The 26,892-nt window shown below is 36.5% G+C and overlaps 1 long non-coding RNA gene across 1 annotated transcript; it reads right to left on the bottom strand.

Annotated features, from left to right (window-relative positions):
- Positions 1-9,798: 9,798 nt before the first annotated feature.
- On the bottom strand, positions 9,799-26,002 carry 1110015O18Rik (RIKEN cDNA 1110015O18 gene). The gene is made up of 4 exons (NR_045272.1): positions 25,888-26,002; positions 25,147-25,233; positions 23,953-24,079; positions 9,799-11,002 (listed from the first exon to the last, which is right to left on the bottom strand). It is a non-coding gene; the product is annotated as an RIKEN cDNA 1110015O18 gene (long non-coding RNA).
- Between the last annotated feature and the right edge of the window lie 890 nt (positions 26,003-26,892).

Raw genomic sequence — 26,892 nt, 5'->3', positions numbered from 1 at the left:
CAAAAGTCCCCCATAGCCACCCACCCCCTCTCCCCTACCCACCCACTCCCCTTTTATGGCCCTGGCGTTCCCCTGTACTGGGGCATATAAAGTTTGCGTGTCCAATGGGCCTCTCTTTCCAGTGATGGCCGACTAGGCCATCTTTTGATGCATATGCAGCTAGAGTCAAGAGCTCCGGGGTACTGGTTAGTTCATAATGTTGTTCCACCTATAGTGTTGCAGATCCCTTTAGCTTCTTTGGTACTTTCTCTAGCTCCTTCATTGGGGGCCATGTGATCCATCCAATAGCCGACTGTGAGCATCCACTTCTATGCTTGCTAGGCCCAGGCATACTCTGACAAGAGACAGCTATATCAGGGTCCTTTCAGCATAATCTTGCTAGTGTATGCAATGGTGTCAGCATTTGGAAGCTGATTATGGGATGGATCCCCGGATATGGTAGTGTCTACATGGTCCATCCTTTTATCTCAGCTCCAAACTTTGTCTCTGTAACTCCTTCCAAGGGTGTTTTGCTCCCACTTCTAAGGAGGGGCATAGTGTTCACACTTCAGTCTTCATTTTTCTTGAGTTTCATGTGTTTAGGAAATTGTATCTTATATCTTGGGTATCTTAGGTTTTGGGCTAATATCCACTTATCAGTGAGTACATATTGTGTGAGTTCCTTTGTGAATGTGTTACCTCACTCAGGATGATGCCCTCCAGGTCCATCCATTTGGCCAGGAATTTCATAAATTCATTCTTTTTAATAGCTGAGTAGTACTCCATTGTGTAGATGTACCACATCTTCTGTATCCATTCCTCTGTTGAGGGGCATCTGGGTTCCTTCCAGCTTCTGGCTATTATAAATAAGGCTGCTATGAACATAGTGGAGCATGTGTCCTTCTTACCAGTTGGGGCATCTTCTGGATATATGCCCAGGAGAGGTATTGCTGGATCCTCCGGTAGTACTATATCCAGTTTTCTGAGGAACCGCCAGACTGATCTCCAGAGTGGTTGTACAAGCCTGCAATCCCACCAACAATGGAGGAGTGTTCCTCTTTCTCCACATCCACGCCAGCATCTGCTGTCACCTGAATTTTTGATCTTAGCCATTCTGACTGGTGTGAGGTGGAATCTCAGGGTTGTTTTGATTTGCATTTCCCTGATGATTAAGGATGTTGAGCATTTTTTCAGGTGCTTCTCTGCCATTCGGTATTCCTCAGGTGAGAATTCTTTGTTCAGTTCTGAGCCCCATTTTTTAATGGGGTTATTTGATTTTCTGAAGTCCACCTTCTTGAGTTCTTTATATATGTTGGATATTAGTCCCCTATCTGATTTAGGATAGGTAAAGATCCTTTCCCAATCTGTTGGTGGTCTTTTTGTCCTATTGACGGTGTCTTTTGCCTTGCAGAAACTTTGGAGTTTCATTAGGTCCCATTTGTCAATTCTCGATCTTACAGAGCAAGCCATTGCTGTTCTGTTCAGGAATCTTTCCCCTGTACCCATATCTTCAAGGCTTTTCCCCACTTTCTCCTCTATAAGTTTCAGTGTCTCTGGTTTTATGTGAAGTTCCTTGATCCACTTAGATTTGACCTTAGTACAAGGAGATAAGTATGGATCGATTCGCATTCTTCTACATGATAACAACCAGTTGTGCCAGCACCAATTGTTGAAAATGCTGTCTTTCTTCCACTGGATGGTTTTAGCTCCCTTGTCGAAGATCAAGTGACCATAGGTGTGTGGGTTCATTTCTGGGTCTTCAATTCTATTCCATTGGTCTACTTGTCTGTCTCTATACCAGTACCATGCAGTTTTTATCACAATTGCCCTGTAGTAAAGCTTTAGGTCAGGCATGGTGATTCCACCAGAGGTTCTTTTATCCTTGAGAAGAGTTTTTGCTATCCTAGGTTTTTTGTTATTCCAGATGAATTTGCAAATTGCTCCTTCTAATTCGTTGAAGAATTGAGTTGGAATTTTGATGGGGATTGCATTGAATCTGTAGATTGCTTTTGGCAAGATAGCCATTTTTACAATGTTGATCCTGCCAATCCATGAGCATGGGAGATCTTTCCATCTTCTGAGATCTTCTTTAATTTCTTTCTTCAGAGACTTGAAGTTTTTATCATACAGATCTTTTACTTCCTTAGTTAGAGTCACGCCGAGATATTTTATATTATTTGTGACTATTGAGAAGGGTGTTGTTTCCCTAATTTCTTTCTCAGCCTGTTTATTCTTTGTGTAGAGAAAGGCCATTGACTTGTTTGAGTTAATTTTATATCCAGCTACTTCACCAAAGCTGTTTATCAGGTTTAGGAGTTCTCTGGTGGAATTTTTAGGGTCACTTATATATACTATCATATCATCTGCAAAAAGTGATATTTTGACTTCCTCTTTTCCAATTTGTATCCCCTTGATCTCCTTTTGTTGTCGAATTGCTCTGGCTAATACTTCAAGTACTATGTTGAAAAGGTAGGGAGAAAGTGGGCAGCCTTGTCTAGTCCCTGATTTTAGTGGGATTGCTTCCAGCTTCTCTCCATTTACTTTGATGTTGGCTACTGGTTTGCTGTAGATTGCTTTTATTATGTTTAGGTATGGGCCTTGAATTCCTGATCTTTCCAAAACTTTTATCATGAATGGGTGTTGGATCTTGTCAAATGCTTTCTCTGCATCTAACGAGATGATCATGTGGTTTTTGTCTTTGAGTTTGTTTATATAATGGATTACATTGATGGATTTTCGTATATTAAACCATCCCTGCATCCCTGGAATAAAACCTACTTGGTCAGGATGGATGATTTCTTTAATGTGTTCTTGGATTCGGTTAGCGAGAATTTTATTAAGGATTTTTGCATCGATATTCATAAGAGAAATTGGTCTGAAGTTCTCTATCTTTGTTGGATCTTTCTGTGGTTTAGGTATCAGAGTAATAGTGGCTTCATAAAATGAGTTGGGTAGAGTACCTTCTACTTCTATCTTGTGAAATAGTTTGTGCAGAACTGGAATTAGATCTTCTTTGAAGGTCTGATAGAACTCTGCACTAAACCCATCTGGTCCTGGGCTTTTTTTGGTTGGGAGACTATTAATAACTGCTTCTATTTCTTTAGGGGATATGGGACTGTTTAGAAGGTCAACTTGATCCTGATTCAACTTTGGTACCTGGTATCTGTCCAGAAATTTGTCCATTTCGTCCAGGTTTTCCAGTTTTGTTGAGTATAAGCTTTTGTAGAAGGATCTGATGGTGTTTTGGATTTCTTCAGGATCTGTTGTTATGTCTCCCTTTTCATTTCTGATTTTGTTGATTAGGATTTTGTCCCTTTGCCCTCTAGTGAGTCTAGCTAAGGGTTTATCTATCTTGTTGATTTTCTCAAAGAACCAACTCCTCGTTTGGTTAATTCTTTGAATAGTTCTTCTTGTTTCCACTTGGTTAATTTCACCCCTGAGTTTGATTATTTCCTGCCGTCTACTCCTCTTGGGTGAATTTGCTTCCTTTTTTTCTAGAGCTTTTAGATGTGTTGTCAAGCTGCTAGTATGTGCTCTCTCCCGTTTCTTCTTGGAGGTACTCAGAGCTATGAGTTTCCCTCTTAGAAATGCTTTCATTGTGTCCCAAAGGTTTGGGTACGTTGTGGCTTCATTTTCATTAAACTCTAAAAAGTCTTTAATTTCTTTCTTTATTCCTTCCTTGACCAAGGTATCATTGAGAAGAGTGTTGTTCAGTTTCCACGTGAATGTTGGCTTTCCATTCTTAATGTTGTTATTGAAGATCAGTCTTAGGCCATGGTGGTCTGATAGGATACATGGGACAATTTCAATATTTTTGTATCTGTTGAGGCTTATTTTGTGACCAATTATATGGTCAATTTTGGAGCAGGTCCCGTGAGGTGCTGAGAAGAAGGTATATCCTTTTGTTTTAGGATTAAATATTCTGTAGATATCTGTCAGGTCCATTTGTTTCATAACTTCTGTTAGTTTCACTGTGTCCCTGTTTAGTTTCTGTTTCCACGATCTGTCCATTGATGAAAGTGGTGTGTTGAGGTCTCCCACTATTATTGTGTGAGGTGCAATGTGTGCTTTGAGCTTTACTAAAGTGTCTTTAATGAATGTGGCTGCCCTTGCATTTGGAGCGTAGATATTCAGAATTGAGAGTTCCTCTTGGAGGATTTTACCTTTGATGAGTATGAAGTGTCCCTCCTTGTCTTTTTTGATAACTTTGGGTTGGAAGTCGATTTTATCCGATATTAGAATGGCTACTCCAGCCTGTTTCTTCAGACCATTTGCTTGGAAAATTGTTTTCCAGCCTTTCACTCTGAGGTAGTGTCTGTCTTTTTCCCTGAGATGGGTTTCCTGTAAGCAGCAGAATGTTGGGTCCTGTTTGTGTAGCCAGTCTGTTAGTCTATGTCTTTTTATTGGGGAATTGAGTCCATTGATATTAAGAGATATTAAGGAAAGGTAATTGTTGCTTCCTGTTATTTTTGTTGTTAAAGTTGGCATTCTGTTCTTGTGGTTGTCTTCTTTTAGGTTTGTTGAGGGATTATCTTCTTGTTTTTTCTAGGGCGTGGTTCCCGTCCTTGTATTGGTTTTTTTCTGTTATTATCCTTTGAAGGGCTGGATTCGTGGAGAGATAATGGGTGAATTTAGTTTTGTCGTGGAATACTTTGGTTTCTCCATCTATGGTAATTGAGAGTTTGGCTGGGTATAGTAGCCTGGGCTGGCATTTGTGTTCTCTTAGTGTCTGTATAACATCTGTCCAGGCTCTTCTGGCTTTCATAGTCTCTGGTGAAAAATCTGGTGTAATTCTGATAGGCTTGCCTTTATATGTTACTTGACCTTTTTCCCTTACTGCTTTTAGTATTCTATCTTTATTTAGTGCATTTGGTGTTCTGATTATTATGTGTCGGGAGGAATTTCTTTTCTGGTCCAGTCTATTTGGAGTTCTGTAGGCTTCTTGTATGTTCATGGGCATCTCTTTCTTTAGATTTGGGAAGTTTTCTTCAATAATTTTGTTGAAGATGTTTGCTGGTCCTTTGAGTTGAAAATCTTCATTCTCATCCACTCCTATTATCCGTAGGTTTGGTCTTCTCATTGTGTCCTGGATTTCCTGGATGTTTTGAGTTAGGATCTTTTTGCATTTTCCATTTTCTTTGATTGTTGTGCCGATGTTCTCTATGGAGTCTTCTGCACCTGAGATTCTCTCTTCCATCTCTTGTATTCTGTTGCTGATGCTGGCATCTATGGTTCCAGATTTCTTTCCTAGGGTTTCTATCTCCAGCGTCGCCTCACTTTGGGTTTTCTTTATTGTGTCTACTTCCCTTTTTAGGTCTAGTATGGTTTTGTTCATTTCCATCACCTGTTTGGATGTGTTTTCCTGTTTTTCTATAAGGACTTCTACCTGTTTGGTTGTGTTTTCCTGTTTTTCTTTAAGGACTTGTAACTCTTTAGCAGTGTTTTCCTGTTTTTCTTTAAGGACTTGTAACTCTTTAGCAGTGTTCTCCTGTATTTCTTTAAGTGAGTTATTGAATTCCTTCTTTATGTCCTCTACCATCATCATGAGATATGCTTTTAAATCCAGGTCTACCTTTTCAGGTGTGTTAGGGTGTCCTGGATTGGGCGAAGTGGGCGTTCTGGGTTCTGATGATGGTGAGTGGTCCTGGCTTCTGTTAGTAGGATTCTTACGTTTACCTTTCGCCATCTGGCAATCTCTGGAGTTAGTTGTTATAGTTGTCTTTGTTAAAAGATTGTTCCTCTGTTGATTTTGTTACCCTCTATCAGCAGGCGTGGGAGACAAGCTCTCTTCTCTGAGTTTCAGTGGTCAGAGCAGTCTCTGTAGGCAAGCTCTCCTCTCTCAGGGAAGGTGTACAGTTATCTGGTGTTTGGACCTCCTCCTGGCTGAAGGTGAAGGCCCAAAACAGGATCTTTCCCAGAAGCTGTGTTGCTTTGGCCAGGAAGGTGGCCAGTTGTCTGGAGTCGAAGATGTTGCCGCCTCAGAAGCTCTGTGGCTCTTGCCGGGAAGGTGGCTGGTTGTCTGGAGCTGAAGATGGTGCCGCCCCAGAATCTCTGTGACTCTCTCGCCCGTCCCAGAAACGGCTGGCACTCTGTATTCCACACGGTCACCCGTGCAGCCTGCCCTCCGCGGAGTCCCGGAGCCAAGAAGGCTCCCGCCGGCGCCTGTGCCACAAACCTCTCAGGCCAGGCAGACCCCCGTGCTCTCACCAGGAAGGTGGCCGGCTGTCTGGAGCTGAAGATGGCGCCGCCCAGAAGCTCTGCGACTCTCTCGCCCGTCCCAGAAACGGCTGGCACTCTGTATTCCACACGGTCACCCGTGCAGCCTGCCCTCCGCGGAGTCCCGGAGCCAAGAAGGCTCCCGCCGGCGCCTGTGCCACAAACCTCTCAGGCCAGGCAGACCCCCGTGCTCTCACCAGGAAGGTGGCCGGCTGTCTGGAGCTGAAGATGGCGCCGCCCAGAAGCTCTGCGACTCTCTCGCCCGTCCCAGAAACGGCTGGCACTCTGTATTCCACACGGTCACCCGTGCAGCCTGCCCTCCGCGGAGTCCCGGAGCCAAGAAGGCTCCCGCCGGCGCCTGTGCCACAAACCTCTCAGGCCAGGCAGACCCCGACTGTTGTCTTTTATCTTCTACCATATTTTCTATTGAGATTCTTCCTTCTATCTCTCGTATTGTGTTGCTGATGTTTATATCTGTAACTCCTGATCTCTTTCCTATGTTTTCCATCTCTAAGGTTGTCTCCCTTTGTGTGTTCAACTTTTAGATCCTGGGCAGTTTTGTTCAATTCCTTCACCTGTTTGTTTGTGTTTTCCTGTATTTTAAAAAGGGATTCATGTGTTTCCTCTTTAAGTGCTTCTACCTGTTTACCTGTGTTCTCCTGTATTTCTTTAAAGGAACTATTTATGTCCTTCTTAAGGTCCTCTGTCATCTTCATGAGAAGGGATTTTAGGTCAGAATTTTGTTTTACAGATTAGAATACCCAGGGCTTTTTGTGGTGGGAAAACTGGGTTCTGATGATGCCGAGTGCCATTGGTTTCTGTGGCTTAGGTTCTTGTGCTTGCCTCTAGCCATGTGGTTATCTCTGGTGTTAACTGACTTAGTATCTGTGACTATTCTATCACTTACTCCAAGGGCACCTTCCTAAATTCTTTGGGTATCCTTAATGGGACACATATAAATGAACATGCAATTTAACAACAACAACAATGATAATAATAATACATTTAGGTCCTGCTTTGTGGGAAGGGAGTTCCAGGTTTATATAATTGGTCTTGAGGAAGAGAAATTCTAGTCTATGTATCTTGCCTCAGGATTGAGGAGCTTTCCTATGAGTTTGGTTAGGAAGGACCTCATAGGAGTCAAGCTGTCTCTGGGTGTGTGAGTGGGTATAGACTTCCTGATTCTGATCTCAAGTAGATTTCTTTGTATTTCTTTCTAAAAACTTTTATATGAAACCTACCATTTTTTATTCAAATTATAAAAGAAAGAGTAAGTATATTTGTATATTTTTAAATTTTCCTAACTGTTAATTTTCTAGTAGAATTTATTTAACATTTTGAATTGTCCCAAATCCTTTGGGATAAGATATTCGTGGTAAATATTAACAGCCACAAGGTTTTGAATTTTGAATTTAGATAACTGTGTTTGTCAGTGTGGAATACATAATCAATTTAGATTCTGCTTATTTGTATGTGATAAAGTTTAGAAAATACACCTGAATGTAAAAATAAAAATCATTTACAAAAACACAAAACAAAAAATTGCTTTGTTACAATTTTATATAAAATATTTTGAACATGTTTTTCTGTCCAGAAATTTCTCAAGATTTACCCACCTCTGTTCTGACCCAGCATGTTCTTTCCTCTCTCTATTCTCAAAACAAAAACATAAACAAAGAAAAAATAGAAACAAAAGAAAACAAGAAATAGAGATCTAACTGGGCACATGTAAGAGTAGATTATCTGCAAAGAATAAGAAATAGAGTACATTATTGTCAAAAACAAAGATGGAATTAAAATGTTAAGATAAACATGTATATTTAAGCATGTAACATCAATGAGTAAAAAAGACCATGGATTTAAAAGAGAGCAAGACGAGGTCTATAGGAAGAATTGGAGGGGAGAAAGAGAAGGGATAAATAATTATCAAAAAATCTAAAAAGGAATGCTAGACATCATTGGACATCAGGTAAGTTAAAAAATGACCATCTAGAGATTGCTCCACCTGGGATCCATTCCATAAACAGCCACCAAACCCAGACACTATTGCAGATTCCAACAAGATATTGCTGACAGGAGCCTGATATAGCTGTCTCCTGAGAGGCTCTGCCAGTGCCTGGCAAATATAGAAATGGATGCTCACAGTCATCCATTGGATGGAGCAAAGGGTCCCCAGTGAAGGAGCTAGAGAAAGTACCCAAGGAGCTGAAGGGACAACAATATGAACTAACCAGTACCACAGAGCTCCTTTTGACTAAACCACTAATCAAAGAAATCACATGGTGGGACTCAAGTCTCTAACTGTATATGCAGTAGTGAATGGCCTAGTCAGTCATCAATGGGAGGAAAGGCCCTTGGTCTTGTGTATGCCCCAGTAGAGGAGAATGCCAGGGCCAGAAAGCTGGAGTGGGTGGGTTGTGAAGCAGAGCAAGGGGAGAGAGGATGGGCGATTTTTGGAGGGGAAACTAGAGAAGGGGATAACATTCAAATGTAAATAAAGAAAATTTTAAAAAAGAAAGAATCTAAAATTTAAAAAAGGAAAGTTAAGAACAACAATGTTTAGCTGAGCATGGTGGCACACGCCTTTAATCTCAGCACTCTGGAGGCAGAGGCAGGCAGATTTCTGAGTTCGAGGACAGCGTGGTCTATAAAGTGAGTTCCAGGACAGCCAGGACTATATAGAGAAACCCTGTCTCGAAAAACAAAACAAACAAACAAACAAAAAAAAGATCAACAATATTTTAAGATTCCATTTAACTGTAGCCAGAATGACTGACTATGATTAAGAATATCAGTGACAAAAAATGTTGAAGTAGATGTAGAAAAGGGGAGCACTTATATTTTCAGAAGGAATATAAGATAGATATAAGATAGTAGTCACTTTGAAATTAAGTCTGGATGTTTTTAAAACAAAGAACAAAACAAACAAACAATAACAAATATAAATGAAACTACCACATGGCCCATTTGAATTTCTGGGCATATGCCTAAGGATTCTGTATCATGTTGTACAGATACCTGGCCATTCATGCTCATTTCTGCTCTTTTCTCAATTGCTAGCAAATGGAGAAAGCCTAACTATCTGTCACCTGATGAATGAATAATAAAATATGGTAGATATGCACGAGCAAATCATATCAGCTATGAAGGAAGTGAAATTATGAACATGTAAGTGAATTGAAACAGAGAGATTAGATAGTACAATATAGGGAAAGAAAGTAAAGAGTTGGAGTACTGGGAGTGAAAATATTTAAGCAAAGCAAGAAATGGGTGGATTGAGAAGAAAAGGGTGGTGTGTGTGTGTGTGTGTGTGTGTGTGTGTGTTTAATCAGAATGAAGAGCACTTAAAGAATTATATAGAAATGTACTATCTTATAACACAATGAAAATTTAAAAAGATAAACTGAAGGAAATTTTCTTGCATAATTAGAAAATTCTCCTACCACAAGCAGTGAGACATTAAATAAAATTTCAAATCCTAATTGTGGGATTCCTTCTCAGGCTTGGTCATGGTGGCCTCAGAAATCCTTCAAACAAGATAAACTCTTGTTAGATGTCTTGGTTACCACACCTTGGTAAAAGAACCAGAGAATAATATTCCTTATCATTAGCATCTAAAATTTTATACTTTAATATCTGTAACAATCTATTTATATAACTCTAGAATACTATGTAAAATTTCATTTTAAACAGCAAAGTATTTTACTTAAACAGCAAGAAAATCTGACCACAAACAAATATCTTAATTTCTGACATTGAATGAATAATATAACCTTTTACTTTTGATTGAGTCAGCAAATAACCACAAGAGTTTTACCTGGCAATCCTGCCAGCAGTACTGCTTGGTTGTTTATCCCAAATGAATTATTTCATAGCTTGCAATATGAAATGGCTTTTCTTTAGTTTTATACTGCATGAGCCATTATAGTAAGCTGTTTCTATGGTAATTATGATTTTCATGACTAGAATATCAAAAATATGTCATATAAATCTTTAAATCATTGTTCTACATTAACTAAATTATCTTCTGGTTTAACATTGATATGGTTTGTTAAAATTTGTCAAAAGAAGCAAAAGTGAAATGGAGTTTGCTTTTAAGTGAGCAGTTATGTCTTTGACCCTTTTTTTTTACATATTGCAATAAAATACATACATATCCAAATGCACATGGAAACATATAATATGCTTTCTCTATATCTTGCTTTTTCCTTATCGTATCTGGAACTCACTTTCAATATCTATATAACATACATGTTACATTGCTATATGTATTAATAAGATGCATTCGCATTCATTATTGGGTAGGATCAGATAAACAGACTATTTCATCACCTTTTGTTGCACTGTATTCTCTTGTGTTGATGTACAAAAATTTATTTAAACAACCCTTTAATAATAATCAATACTGATGATTATTGGCTTCCAATTGTTGGTTATATATATGTTTATGCACACTTTTTAAACAGTGAATACAAATGCTTCCCATTTTCAGTTTCCATTAGCTATATCTCTACGTTGCTAACAGCGAAGATACCATTCTCATTTTAAAAATGTTCCTTTTATTTTCATTTGTGTGATTTATGACGATCCACTCCAGCTTAGCGACACTAGCTTAATCTTCCACCTAGCCTTCTTCCAAGACTTTTGATTGCTTATTGTATAGTAGTTTTTTCTTAAGAAGTTAATTTTCATCCTTGGAAATGTGGGTTAAGTTGTGTTGGAGGTAAAACAATAGGTTGATCGTGAAATTGCTACTCAAACATCCACGAGTAATCCAGAGACACTGAATTATTCTTTCCATAGAGAGCTGAAAAAAAGACAAACAACATTGGTAAAATTTGCATTTAACAAATTCTGCTTTAATGCATAGTCTGATTTAAAAACATACTCTCGATAGTAGATAGTAACAGGATGCATTAGGTTTCATTACTAGGTAGGACCAGATAAATATTTTTGATTATTATAGAAACTGTTAAAATAATGTGAAGTTCAAGCTTGCAGAAAAAGGGTTTCAATTCTTGTAGTTTGCTGTTCTGTGACTGAAGAAATGAACATGTTTCTGTATTGGCTGATTCCATTGGTAGATCTGAAAACTTCTGTTTCTGTAATGTCAATTATTGCAAAATTATAAAGAACATGACAACTTGTTTACCTCCTTCTCTCCATGACAAGTTTGTTTCTTATGTATTTTTTGTTAATATTTTGTGGTACTTCACTGTTAGGAGAAAGTCAATTTTTATCCACCTTACTCTGATATTATCCTAACTTAAATATTAAAAATAGTTTTTGTTTAGTAGCAGAAAACAAGTTTTAAACATAGTCATTATATAACATACTTTAAAAACTTTATTCAGTAGATAAAAATAGGTACTTTCACAAAAAAATTGTATGTAAATTTACACAGCAGATTTGATTTTAAAAATCTGAGCATAAAATATGAAGTAAGTCTTGTATGGAAATTGAACTTATTAGTTTTTAAAAAGTCACAAAAATGATAAGGAGGAGATGTTTTATTTGTATATGAAACTTACAATATTAAAATCAAAAGTGAAATTACACAATAGGAATCTACCATTAAATGAACAAGAAAATCACACTGTTTCTCTGATTATCATAGCTAATTTGACATCAGCACAAAATCAAGGGGCTTCAGGAAGTGATGTGATCATATTTGAATTAAAAATTAATGTGGCAATATATAGAATAAAAACATATTATACAAGAGCCTTCATATCTTTTAAAAATTATTTATTAAAAATCTTTGTTCTGTATATTTGGACCTCCTAAAACTTATATAATTACCTTTTTTTCAGTGGAGTTGCAGATGATTTCTAGGCAGTTAGGTCACAATACTTCACTGAAATGGTCATTGTGAAGGTTGAAATAACCAGACTACGAAACGGTCACTGAAAAATCAGGAAAATAAAATGATGAAATCAGCTATCAATCAATATAGAAGTTAAGGAAACTAATTATGCTGATAGACAACCTATAACTGCAGGACAGTTCGAGATTCTGATGAAATTGATATAAAAGAAGACCTCATGCCAAAGTACTTGGAAATGATATGTGATTTATACATATGCATATGATGCTCTGAAAATGTTTAAGAAGAAACTTGCTAAGAAGTTGATGTTAAAATACCTGTTCATTATTTCCTAAATCAGAGACAGCTATAAAAGAGATATACTGAATAGGAACAGTTAAATGAGACCTGTGCATATCAGCAAACCTGGATATAAATCTGGATTCAGTCATTTACTGCTCTAGTTACCTTGGAAAATTTGCTAAATCTCCTGCAACTATCTCTGATTCAGAAAGAGAGAGATAGAGAGAGAGAGAGAGAGAGAGAGAGAGAGAGAGAGAGAATTTGATATTTTAAAAGTTAAACTGTTGTACCATAGAATTGGAGCTGTAGCTATAGCTCTCCATAGCTAAACAACACAGGGAGAGTGCTGGTCTCCCAGGAGTGCTGACACATCTGTGAGCAGAGGAAAGACCACCACTTCCTCTCTGAGGGACCTGCCCTGAGCCCTCAGGACACAGGAATCAAGGAGCATCCTGGGACAGGATGCTTCTAGTTCCTGTCTGTGCCTAGAGCTGATTCTGTGCCACAGCTTTCCATACCCAAATACTGCCTGGAGAGATCTGGTCTCCCAGGATTGCTGGTATACCTATGAGCATAATAAGTAAGACCATAAGACCATCACTTCTATTCTAATTCCTGGTCCAACAGGGATGTGCGCAGAGCCGTCAGAACACAGGAAACAAGGAAGAGCTACGGACAGGATCCTTCTGATTTCCATCTGAGACCTGGAACTGACCCTGTGCCAGAACTCTCCATACCCAAATTCCTCCCAGAGAGAACTGGTGTCCCAGGAGTACTGACACAAGAAGACAAGCTAACATCAGAAATAACCATATGGCAAGAGGCAAGGGCAAGAACATAAGCAGCAGAAACCAAGACTAGTTGGCATCATCAGAACCCAATTCTCCCAACACACCGAGCCCTGTATATCCCAACACACCGGAAAAGCAAGACTCTGATTTAAAAATCACATCTCATGGTGATGACAGAGGACTTTAATAAGGACATAAAGACCCCCTTTAAGGAAATACAGGAGAACACAGGGAAATGTATTCACAGGAATGCTTCTTGGCCCTGGCATTCCCCTATACTGGGGCATAGTTTGTTTCTATTTCTATTTTTAGATCTTGAATGTTTTTGTTCAGTTCCTTCACTTCTTTAGTTGTGTTTTTCTGTAATTCTTTAAGGGATTTGTGTTTCTTCTTTAAGAGGGAGGGGATAGGGAATTTCAGAGAGGAAACTAGGAAAGGGGATAACATTTGAAATGTAAATAAAGAAAATATCTAATGAAAAAAATAAAAAAAAAAGAAAGAACAAAGAGAGACAAACCTGGAGAAAGAAAACTTAGAAAAGAAATCAGGAGTCAAAGATGCAAGCATCACCAACAAAATACAAGAGATAGAAGAGAGAATCTCAAGTGCAGAAGATACCACAGAAAACATTGACACATCAGTCAAAGCAAATGCAAAGTACAAAAAGCTCCTAATCCAAGATATCCAGGAAATCAAGGAAAACATGAAAAGACCAGACCTAAGGATATTAGGTAGAGAAGAGAGTAAAGATTCCCAACTTAAAAGGCCAGTAAATATCTTCAACAAAATCATAGAAGAAAACTTCCATAACCTAAATAAAGAGATGCCTATAAATATACAAGAAGCCTACAGAACACAGTTTGGACCAGAAACGAGATTCCTCCATCACTTAATAGTCAAAACACCAAATGTAAAAAACAAGGAAAGAATATTAAAAGCAGTAAGGGAAAAAGCCAAGTAACATATAAAGCAAATCTATCAGTATTACTTCAGACTTCTCACCAGAGACTATGAAAGCCAGATGATCCTGAGCAGATGTCATACAGAACCTAAGAAAACACAAATACCAGCCCAGAAAAGTATACCCAGCAAAACTTTCAATGAACATAAATGGAGAAACAAAGATATTCCATGAAAAAACCAAATTTACACAAAAACTTTCCATGAATCCAGCCCTGTAAAGGATAATAGATGGAAAACTTCAACAAAAGCAGAAAAACTATACCCTAGAAAAAGCAAGAATGTAATCTTCTTTTAGCAAACAGAAAAGAAGATAGCCATACAAGCCTAATTCCACCTCTAACAACAAAAATAACAGGAAGCAACAATCACTACTCCTTAATATCTCTTAACATCAATGGGCTCAGTCACCAATAAAAAGGCATAAGACTAACAGACTGGAAAAAAAAACCAAAAAACATTTTTTGCTGCATACAGAAAACGCAACTCAGTCTCAACGACAGGCACCCAACTCAGAGTAAAGGGATGGAAAACAATTTCCCAAGAAAATGGTTCCAAGAAACAAGCTCGAGTAGCCATTCTAATATCAGATAAATTCGACTTTCAACCAAAAGTCATCAAAAAAGATAAGGAAGGAAACTTTGTACCTATCAAAGTAAAAAAAAAAAAAAATCTACCAAGAAGAACTCTCAATTTTGAACTTTTATGCTCCAAATGAAAAGACACCCACATTCACAAAAGAAACTTTACTAAAGCTGAAAGCATACAATGCATCTCACACAATAATTGTGGGGGAATTCAACATCCCATTCTCATCGATGTACAGATCAGGGAAACACAGTTTAAACATAGACAGAATGAAACTAGCAGAAATTGTGGATAAAATGGATTTAGCAGGTATCTACAGAACACTTCATCCTAAAGAATATACCTTCTTCTCAGCACCTCATGGTACCTTCTCCGAAATTTACCATATAGTCAGGCAGAAAACAAACCTCAACAGACACAAGAAGATAGAAAAAAATCCCATGCATCCTATCAGATAAAAGAAGAAAAGAAAGAAATTAAATACTGTAGAATTTAGTTGAAATGAAGGCACAAAATACCCAAACATATGTGACACAGTGAAAGCAGTGCTAAGAGGAAAACTCATAGCTTGAGTGTCTCCAAAAAGAAACTGGAGAGAGCCCATAAGCAGCTTGACAGTACACCTGAAAGCTCTAGAACAAAAAGAAGCAAATAACCCCAAGAGGAATAGACAGCAGGAAATAATCAAACTCAGGTCTGAAATTAACCATGTAGAAACAAAAAGAACTATACAAAGAATCAACCAAATCAGAAGCTGGTTCTTTGATGAAATCAACAAGATAGATAAATTCCTAGCCAGTTTGTTCAGAGGGCACAGAGAAAGTCCAAATTAACAAAATCATAAGTGAAAAGGTTCTCCCTTTTAGAACAACAGAATTCAAGGTTCATACATAAACATAGTAAAAGCAATATACTGCAGATCAGTATCCAACATCAAATTGAATGAAGAGAAACTTGAAGCAGGCCTACTAAAATTAAGGACTAGACAAGGCTACTTACTCTCACCCTATCTATTCAATAGAGTACTTGAAGCAATTAGCAATTAGCTAGAGCAATTAGACAGCTAAAGGAGAACAAATGGATACAAATTGGAAAGACAGAAGTCAAAATATTAAATGTTAATTAAATATTAATGTTTGCAGATGTAACTCAAGTATACTCAAGTGACCCCAAAATTCCACCAAAGAACTCCTAAACCTGATAAATAACTTCAACAAAGTGGCTGGATATAAAATTAATCAAACAAATCAGTAGCCTTTCTCTAATCAAAGGATAAATGGGCTGAGAAAGAAATTAGGGAAATAAATCCTTTCACAATGGTCACAAACAAGATAAAATAGCTTGGTGTGACTCTAACCAAACAAATGCAAGATCTGTACTACAAGCACTTCTAGTCTCTGAAGAAAGAAATGAAAAAAGACCTCAGAAGATGGAAAGATCTCCCCATGATCACAGATGTACAGCATTGATACAGTAAAAAATGGCCAGTAAAAATCTTGCCGAAAACAGTCTACAGTTTCAATGCAATCCCCAACAAAATTCCAACTCAATTCTTCATAGAGTTAGAAAGAGCAACTTTCAAATTCATTTGGGATAACAAAAACCCAGGATAGCAAAAACTATTCTCAACAATAAAAAGAACTTCTGGGGGAATCACCATCCCAGACCTCAAGCTGTATTGCAGAGCAATAGTAATAAAAACTGTATGGTATTGGTACAGAGATAGCCAGAAAGATCAATACAATAGAATTGAAGACCCAGAAATGAACCCATCCACCTATGGTCACTTGATATTTGACAAAGGAACTAAAGTCATCCAGTGGAAAAAATACAGTATTTTCAACAAATTGTACTTGTTCGACTGGTGGTCAACATGTAGAAAAATGCAAATTGATCCATTCTTACCTCCCTATACAAAGCTCAAGTCCAAGTGGATCAAGGACCTCCACATAAAACCAGATATACTGAATCTAATGGAAGAAAAAGTAGGAGAAATACGCAAACACATGTACACAGGAGAAATTTCCTGAACAGAATACCAATGGCTTATGTTCCAAGATCAAGGAAATGAATCTTAGAATTGCTCTAACTCTGAAGCATTGAGCTGGAATTTGGACGGGGATTGCATTGAATCTGTAGACTACTTTCAGCAAGATGGCCATTTTTCCTATATTAATCCTGCCAATCCACGCACATGGGAGATCTCTCCAGCTTCTGAGATCTTTACATTCTTTCTTGAAGTTCTTGTCATTTGATATTTCTTGACTCTTGAATCATGACCCAGGCCTTTAAGGAGTACTGCTATTTGTTCATCTATTCTTAGGGCCAAACTGCTGTTATCAGCTGTTTTCGTTCTGATTTTTTTTTTTTTTTTGCTTTGTTGTTTTGTTTTTTAGTAGAAATTTGCACTCAGTCCAGAAAAAATGGAAACCTGTCTCTGAACCTGAGGGAAGCAAGCATACAACATTACTAGAAACCACGGAATTCATTATATTTAGCACAAGTGCTATGTTCTCCATACACACACATAGACACACACAGGAGTCTAGGATCCTTACAGAGTCAATTAATTATTCAATTGACTTTGTTACATTTTTCTTAGTTAATTGTCTTTTAAAAACTATGTATGTTAAGACAAAATATATTTAAACTATACTTCATTCTATTAGTTTCGTTAAATCCAGATGATCATGGTGTCTTCTAATTAAAGCAGTCCTGCAATTGTGCTTCAGCTAAAATAGCCTATTTTTCAGAGAAGCCCATTTGATGTCTGGGATGACAAATCTGTCAAGTGGAAGGGAGCAAATATTCCCAACAAATAAAGACATGTCTGCTAAGAGAATAACCTTAATTAATATGACTGTCTCTATTTTTCAATCTGTAAAATGAAATGTGTAGAATTTGAGAGATCCACGGGTCTCAGAGAACCAATATTTTCTAGAAGACTTATTTGTGATGCTTTGAAATTATGCATAAGTCAAGGATCTATTAAAATGCAAAATCAATAATAGATTTTTTTTAATCATAAGGGAAAATTGACTTGGTTTCAAATTTCACAAAATCTCCTATAAAACTGCTACTGGTTGTCATTTGATGTATATCAAAACATGCTTACAATTAACTTTAAAAAAACTCAACTAACTGTGTTTTTTTAAACCTATTTTCCAAATACATATGTATAGCCAAAATTGATTTCTGTCCTAATCCAAATAATACATCCCAAGACTAAATTTACTAACAGATTAGAGTCCAGTTTCTTATAATTAAAATATACGTTTAAGAAATCAACAACTGTGTAGTAAAAGAACATTTTTCCTATTTTCATATAATTATTTCATTTTTTATGTTGGTATATTTAGGAAATATATCAAATTGCAATTTGAATTCTATAGTGGTTATCATTTGCTATGATAACTAATAGAACATTTGATTGCAATTTTTTTTTTGAGTGGATCTCCTCATTTTGTACTATGGTTCACCTTCTATAACTATGTGCCAAGCACAGAGAAATGCATAGTGATAGTATTTTGGAAAAAAAGAAATTGAGTGATCTCATGACCATAGGGATAAAGTTGATGGTTGTTGATATTTTTCTTGTCAAAAATGGATGTTTAAGATAAAATGTAGTAAAGATGTTATTTATATATTAAGCAGTTGATCAAGCAATGAGAAACAGTTATTTGTTAAAGTATAAAACCCTCAGCTGAGGGACAACAGAATGCCCAGAAGAAACTAGAAAGTTATTTGAAGAGTCTTTTTAATATTAGGATTGAAAGTCCTTCACATATCTCTGCAATTGTCACTGTCCATTAAACTAACTGTCTTGTAACCTTAATTATAATGTTTGAAAAATGGAAGACTCTGAGAAACCCACACTCACATTCTCCGGAGTTTCTCATTTTCTTCCTAATGCCTTTATTTTCTGCTATTAAAATTTGTTAGCATACACTAGAAGCATAACAGCACATCTAAAAGCTCAAAAACAAAAAGAAGCAAATTCACCCAAGAGAAGTAGACAGTCAGAAATAATCAAACTCAGGGCTGAAATCAACCAAGGAGAAACAAAAAGAGCTATACAAAGAGTCAACAAAACCAGGAGCTGGTTCTTTGAAAAACTCAACAAGATAGATAAAACCTTGGCCAGACTAATCAGAGAGCACAGAGACAGTATGCAAATTAATAAAATATAAAATGACAAGGGAGACCTAACAACAAAACAAAGGAAATTCAAAAAAAATCATCAGATCCTACTACAAAAGCACTACTCAATCAAGTTGAAAAATCTGGATGAAATGAACAATTGTCTGGACAAATATCAGGTGCAAAAGTTAAATGATAATCAGATAAACCATCTACACTGTTCTATAACCCCTAAAAAAATAAAAAAAAAATAGAAGCAGTCATTAAAAGTCTCTAAAACAAAAAAAACAAAACAAAAAAAAAACAAAAAAAAAAACCAAAAAACAAAAAACCCCAGCACCAGATGGGCTTAGTGCAGAATTCTGTCAGATATTCAAAGACCTAATACCAATACTCCTCAAACTATTCAACAAATTAGAAACAGAAGAAAGACTACACAGTTCCTTCAATGAAGCCATAATTATGCTTATACCTAAACCACACAAAGATCCAACAAAGAAAGAGAACTTCAGACCAATTTCCCTTATGAATATTGATGCAAAAATACTCAATAAAATTTTCACAAACCAAATCCAAGAGCACATCAAAAGAATCATTCCCCATGATCAAGTAGGCTTCATCCCAGGGATGCAGGGATGGTTCAATATATGGAAATCCATCAAAGTAATGCACTACATAAACAAACACAAAGGAAAAAAGCTACATGGTCATTTCATTAAATTCTGAGAAAGAATTTGACAAAATTCAACAACATGTTAAAAGTCTTGGAAATAATAGGAATTCAAGACCCATACCTAAACGTGGTAAAAGCAATATAAAGCAAACCAGTAGCTAACATCAAAATAATGGAGAGAAACTTGAAGCAATTTCACTAAAATCAGGGACTAGACATGCCTGCCCTCTCTCCCTATCTATTCAATAGAGTACTTGAAGTTCTAGCTAGAGCAATTAGACAACAAAAGGAGGTCAAAGGGATACAAATTAGAAAGGAAGAAGTGAAAATATCACTATTTGCAGATGATATGATAGTATACTTGAGTGACTCCAAAAATTCCACCAGAGAACTTCCCAACCTGATAAACAACTTCAGCAAAGTTGCTGTATATAAAATTAACTCAATCACATCAGTGGCCTTTCTCTACTCAAAGGGTAAACAGGTGAAAAAAGAAATTAGGGAAACAACATCCTTTACAATAGTCACAAATAATATAAAATACTTTGGTGTGACTATAATGAAGCAAGTGAAAAATATGTATGACAAGAAATTCAAGTCTTTGTAGAAAGAAATCAAAGATCTCAGAAGATGAAAAGATCTCCCATGCTCTTAGATTGGCAGGATTAATATAGTAAAATTGGCTATCTTGCCAAAATAAATTTACAGATTCAATGCACTCCCCATCAATATTACAGTTCAATTATTCTGATTTAGAAAGAGCAATTCTCAAATTAATTTAGAATGATGAAAATCCCAGATTGTGAAACATATTTTCAACAATAAAAGAACTTCTGGTAGAATCAACATCCCTGACCTCTTACAGAACAAGAATGATTAAAAACTGTATGGTATTGGTACAGAGACAGCCAGAAAGATCAGTGGAATAAAGTTGAAGATCCAGAAATGAACCCACACATCTATGGTCACTTTATATTTGAGAAAGGATCTAAAACCATCCAATGGGAAAATTATAGCATTTATAACAAATGGTGCTGGTTTAACTGGTGGTCATTATGTAGAACAATTCATATTGATCCATTCTTATCTCCCTGTCCAAACTCAAGTCCAAGTGGATCAGGACTGCCACATAAAACCAGATACACTGAAACTAGTAGAGGAGAAAGTTGGGAAGAGCCTCGAATCAACAAATGAGGTCTCATAAAATTGCAAAGCTTCTCTAAGACAAAGGGCACTGGTACAAAAGGGAACCAACAGATTGGAAAAAATCTTTACCAATTATACATCCAATAGAGGGCTAATATACAATATATACAAAGACTTCAAGAAGTTAGACTCCAGAGAATCAAGTAACCCTATTAAAAATTGGGTATAGCTGTAAACAACAAATTTTCAGCTGAAGAATATTGAATGTCAAAGAAGCACCTACAGAAATGCTCAACATCCTTAGTCATCAGGGAATGCACATCAAAACAAACTTGAGACTCCATCTCACACCAATCAGAATGGCTAAGATCAAAAATTCAGGTGACAGCAGATGCTGGAAACGATGTGGAGAAAGAGAAACACTCTTCCATTGCTGGTGGGATTGCAAGCTGCTACAACCACTCTGGAAATCAGTCTGACTGTTCCTCAGAAAGTTGGATATAGTATTTCCTGAGGACCCTACAATACCACTCCTGGGCATATACCTAAAAGATTCTCCAACTTATAACAAGGATACATGCTCTACTGTGTTCATAGCAGCCTTAATTATAATAGCTAGAAGTTGGAAAGAACCCAGATGCCCTTCAACAGAAGAATGGATTGAGAAAATGTGGTAGATTTACACAATGGAGTACTTCTCAGCTATTAAAAACAACGAATTCATGAAATTCTTAGGCAAATGGGTAGAACTAGAAAATACATCCTGAGTGAGGTAACCCATGTACTCACTAATATGTGAATATTAGCTCAAAAGCTCAGAATGATGAAGATACAGTAACAGACCACATGAAGCTCAAGAAGAATGAAGACCAAAGTGTTAGTCCTTTCTGTTCTCCTAAGAAAGGGGAACAAAATACTCACAGGAGCAAATAAGGAGACAAAGTGTGGATCAGAGACTGAAGGAAAGGCCATCCAGAGACTGCCCCACCTGAGGATCTATGCCACATACAGTACCCAAACCCAGACTCTATTGTGGATGTCAAAAAGTGATTGCTGACAGGATCCTGATACAGTTGTCTCTTAAGAGGTTCTGCCAGAGCCTGAAAAATGCAGAGGTGGATGCTCATAGCCAACCATTGAACTGAGTAGGGTTCCTTAATGGAGGAGTTAGAGAAGGGACTGAAGGAGCTGAAGGAGTTTGCAACTCCATAGCAAGAACAATATTAACCAACCAGATCCTCCAGAGCTCCCAGGGACTAAGCCACCCACCAAGAACTACACAAGGAGGGACTCATGGCTTCTGCTGCATATCTATCAGAGGATGGACTTGTTGAGCATCAAAGGGAAGGAAGGCCCTTGATCCTGTAAAGGCTTGATGCCCCAACATAGGGGATTGGATGGCATGGAGGTGAGAGTGGGTTGGTGGGGGATTTTCCTCATAGAAGTAGAGGTGGGGGGATATGGGGTGGGGGCTACTGGGGGAGAAACTGGGAAAGGGGATAACGTTTGAATCGTAAATAAAGAAAATATCCCATACACAATAATTTATTAGCAACCTCCAAGTCTCTTTTAAAAACAAGAGAGAGAGAGAGAGAGAGAGAGATTGAGGGAAGGAGGGAGGGGGAAGGAGGAAGGAAGGAAGGAAGGAAGGAAGGAAGGAAGGAAGGAAGGAAGGAAGGAAGGAAGGAAGGCAGGCAGGCGGGCAAGCTAGAAAATTTGTTGTCTAGTTTAGTAAGGCAACACCAATTTCCTCAGGAAAGTGATGGTGCTTGTCTATAGACACCAGAATGTCCAGATCATAGGAGAGAAGCCAATCTGTAGAGACTTTACTGACAGACAGTTTTAACTGAATTTGGGTGAGTCTTTTGGGGAGCTCAAATGTGACCTTATGTGTGAATGTTTGAAAGAGTTTGAAAGAATTATAGTTTAATTCGAAAGTGACATTTGTTCTGAAATCAAACTAGCAATGCTTGCTGTTTTACCTGGCTATCTTAATCAGTGTTTTTATGCTGTTCATGTTTTATGAGAATCAGAATTTTCTTTCTCTACAAGACTATTTGTGTTATTGTCTAAATATTTAAAGAAATATTTGGCAAAATACAGTAGATATCATTTGCTTAAAACTTACTTTTAAATAATAGTAATATTAAAAGAACCAAGATTTAAAAATCAAATGCAACACTGGTTTCAATTATGCTATTTTAAACATCACAAATTAATGTTTGATTTTTCCTGATTTTAGCAAAATCTTTCTAACAATCTCTTTGATTGTATTCACTCCTGGAGTGCCCTGTACTGGGAATAAGCTAGAAAAAAAAAGGAGACTGAGCAGTAAATATAACAATTGAAACTTGATTTTAAGTTTGGAGAAGAGACCATCAAATAATGCCAGGAGTGATAGTTTCTTTCTTTGATCTTCCCCAATTGGGTGGTTTTATTTTCCACTCTGTATCTTTCTTTTATGATCACTACTTATATCAAATATCCATTTATATAGACAGAGCATATTTTAGACTGATACATGTTCACACATACATATGATATCGAGTCATGTATTTTCTGTTTTTAATTGAACTTGAAATTACTAATTATTTATATTTCCTAGGCAGAAATGATTTAAACATTTTTAAATTAGTGAAAGAAATGCTTAAGTTGAAATTTAATGTCTATATTTTATGTAGCTATTATCTATCCATTTATTTATCATACATTACCAGCCTCTCATCTATTTTTACCTTCTTAGAGATGACAGGAAATCATCATATATTTCTTTTTTTTAATAATTAGAAAGAGTTCTTTTAAAAATCACCTTTATGGTTTCAGAAGAAACACATAAAGAAAATTTAACTGATCAAGTGTTATTATATTTCCTTTGCAGTAGAAGTCAAAGTCTTGAGCTGACTTTGAATGTTATGGTGCTATGGTATGAAGACCTGTAGCTTCTGAGGATTATAACACAAGTATCACCATTTTTGAGTGCCTCTTGAGTAACTCAAAGTCTGCAGTCAATGACTACTGTAACACTGTTGATTTTATATAGAGCAAAACCCAGTTCTCAAGATAATAAATACAGGTTCTGCTACTCTAATCTATCCACAAAACACCTAGCTTGCCCTAGCATCCCCTCCACATCCTTGAGTATCATGTCTGTCTAAAATAACCTTAGTATTTATTGAGTATAGGCTGTTTCGTTATGGTAGGGAAAACCTGACAGTTATATTCAGTTTTAAAGGGCCAGGTCCCATAGGTTGAAAACCTCTGATTTATTGTATATATCCACTTGCATTCCTATGTAGAAAGATGAGAAAATAATTCATACATATTAAGACCTTTACCTAAGAGACACTTACTTTTCTGTGTGGATATTGAAAAACCCACTATGATTTTGGAATTTTCATTCTTGCTGTTCAGAAGGCAAATGAGAGGATAGCATAGTCTTTCTTCTTGATAGAGATCATCAGTGGCTAATTTCTAAACCTGCATTGTAAGTACACACACAGATGTAATTAACTACATCATTAGCATTTATTATAGAAGACAGATTCAAATTGATGGGCAGTGGTGAAGAAAAGTGTAAATATAAATGTGTTCTTTTCTAATGGTATTTGAATTTGTAATGAATGTGTATATTCTTGAATGGAATTGGAAGTATTCTTACTTTTAGTAGTGTCCATAATTTCTTCTATATTAGTAAATATACCATTTATAACATATTAAATGAAAATTCTAATCTATACGAAAGATCCCATATATTTTAATAAAAACACAGGCTGATGTTTTGTTTGATGTGATAGGCTGTAGCCTTTGCTTGCACTATGTTGTGATATTGATGGTTCTTAATCATTACAGCTTGCTCTCATTAAGACCCCTGGAGAAGTCCATTTAAACATTGTCTAGTTAGATCCACAATTACTATGCAGGCAACTTGATGACAATAAACTACTTTTTCACAAAACAGTATATATGACATTTTTTTTTTTTGTAAATTAGTGATGTTAGTGTTATTTTCCAGTGTGGGAATGATTTCATAAAAATATCAAATTACTTATTTTCAGTAAATAGTAAGACTTTAGAATACAAATCTATAATTTATACCAAAGCCACAATTTATATTATTTCTTTCTAGATGATAAAGTGGTTAGCCTATGAAGGACAACTAAAACTTACTTTAGAATATTATACATTGTAATGAATTAATTAATACACATGGTACCAATAATTCTTAGATATATTTTTACAAGCTTTTGGTGTTTGTTCTGTTTTTCAGTCACAATATTTGATGATGCATGTTTTTGACCTCACAAAAAAAATCTAGTATCATTTAGTACATATTTTCTTATTTTTCCTACATAAAAGTGAGCCTTATCTGTACTTCAAGTAATAGTTATTTAAATCAGTAGCTTAGGGTAATTTTAGCAAATTTGAAATTCCCCACCACATAACACAAAGGAAACCCTGTATGATAAACCCGGTCTGCATACCATCATTTATATTGCACATGTTTTTGAAAATAGAACTTAAGAGAAAAACCATTGAAAAAGTACCTTTAGATGATTTCCATAAGACTGAATTCCTTAACATGTGTCATTAGTTTGCCCACAGTGATGAGTATCTTCTGGGAAATAAAAGGCCTTCAAGAAGTGAGAGTTTGTTAATAGGTCATCAATTTATATTCTGTTCACAAGATTCCGAAATACTTGATAATGTATGAAAAATTAAGTCCTGCATATGTGTTCCTAATCACGCACTTGTTTTGAACTACAGAGTGGACTGAACAGGGAAATGAAAATAAACATTTTTCACTTCATTTATTGCTGCCATATAGACATGACCTTACAGGACATATTTCTAGTTTGTTAAAAGTAGCCATAATCATTCCTATTCATTTTCTTTCAGAACCAAGCAAAATAAAGAATTACATACGTCTATCCATGACTTGACTTACTGTAATAAGGCATTTCAAACATTTCAAGAATGGCATGAGCAGCCCATCAAGGATGAGTCTCAATGGCACAATTTAATCATTTACAGAATAAAGAGCTGCCTTTGTTCTGCTATGTCCCTTAGGAGATTTAAAACACATATTCCAACTTTTGAACATGCCAGACAGGATTAAAATATTAATTTATACATATGAATATATAAATATTTGAATATATACACACACACACACACACATGTATTAATTATCCACCACTTTCTCTATTTTAAAAACTTTCTCTCATCTCTGGCCAGGAAAGATAATATTTACATCACAGTTCATATTGTCCTTTTAACTAGAATACCTGCTATTGCTTGAGACTGACATCATGTACTGAAAGATGAAGGAGCAAATCCACTTCATAAGAAGACTTCACCTGCAGTGACAGAGGAGAGGGAAAGCAGGGCGAGAGAGCACTTAGCAATTTTAAGAGCAACAGTTTACCAGGAACCCTCTACTTAATATTCTGCTTGATCTGCCAAGTTTATAGCCTGGCAAATCTGAATACAAATGTCTATGCAAATGAGGATTCATTATTCTTACAAGGTCTTTGTATTGAAGCTTAAGGTAACTTGGTTCCTATGGGTGCTCAGAGAATGTCAATTGCAAGACAGAAAGGATGAAAAGAAGAAAAATAGAAATGGAAACAAATGTTTAACAGGCATCGAGCTTGAAAGGTGGTGATGTACAGGCACAATGCATTGTCACTGCATACCCTTCTCATTGCCTGTTCTACGCTATTTACTCCTCCTCAGCAACAGAGAAGTTAACCAGTCAAGAACATTCCAAATACAGAGGAAATATAATATTCTTCTCTTACTGATTATAACACATTTTCCCATTATAAAACCAATCCTTCAATTGTCAAAAATTTATCATTCTTTTATAATTAAAGAGCTTATGGGTTGGTGGAATTTTGATCTCTAAGAAGACAGTTAATGCCTAATACCACCCTGCACACCAACTCCCTTCCTTTCATTATTGATTTATTGCCATATAATCCAGAATTGACATATTTAAAAGTCTAAAATTAATAAAATATACATCGAAAAAATCACAACAGTGCATCACCTTTCATTTATTACCATAACATGCTGCATGCAAAGATTGCAAAAGCCCCAAGTTAGAGGAGATTCTGAGAGTCTGCAAGTGATAATTATAGCTCATATACCGTAGTCTATTGTCCCGATGGATGAATCTTTTGCATGGTTAGCTCTTGTTTACATATAAATACCTTCTCTGGAAATAAAAATGTGTAGAAGGGCACAGGAGCTGCAATGCTTAGCAGATAAAATGATCCCAAGATCAT

This window comes from Mus musculus, chromosome 3, assembly GCF_000001635.26.
Source record: "Mus musculus strain C57BL/6J chromosome 3, GRCm38.p6 C57BL/6J".
NCBI classification, from domain to species: domain Eukaryota; kingdom Metazoa; phylum Chordata; class Mammalia; order Rodentia; family Muridae; genus Mus; species Mus musculus.
The sequence above is the reverse complement of the archived record's forward strand: the minus strand, read 5'-3'. Positions and strand labels throughout refer to the sequence as shown.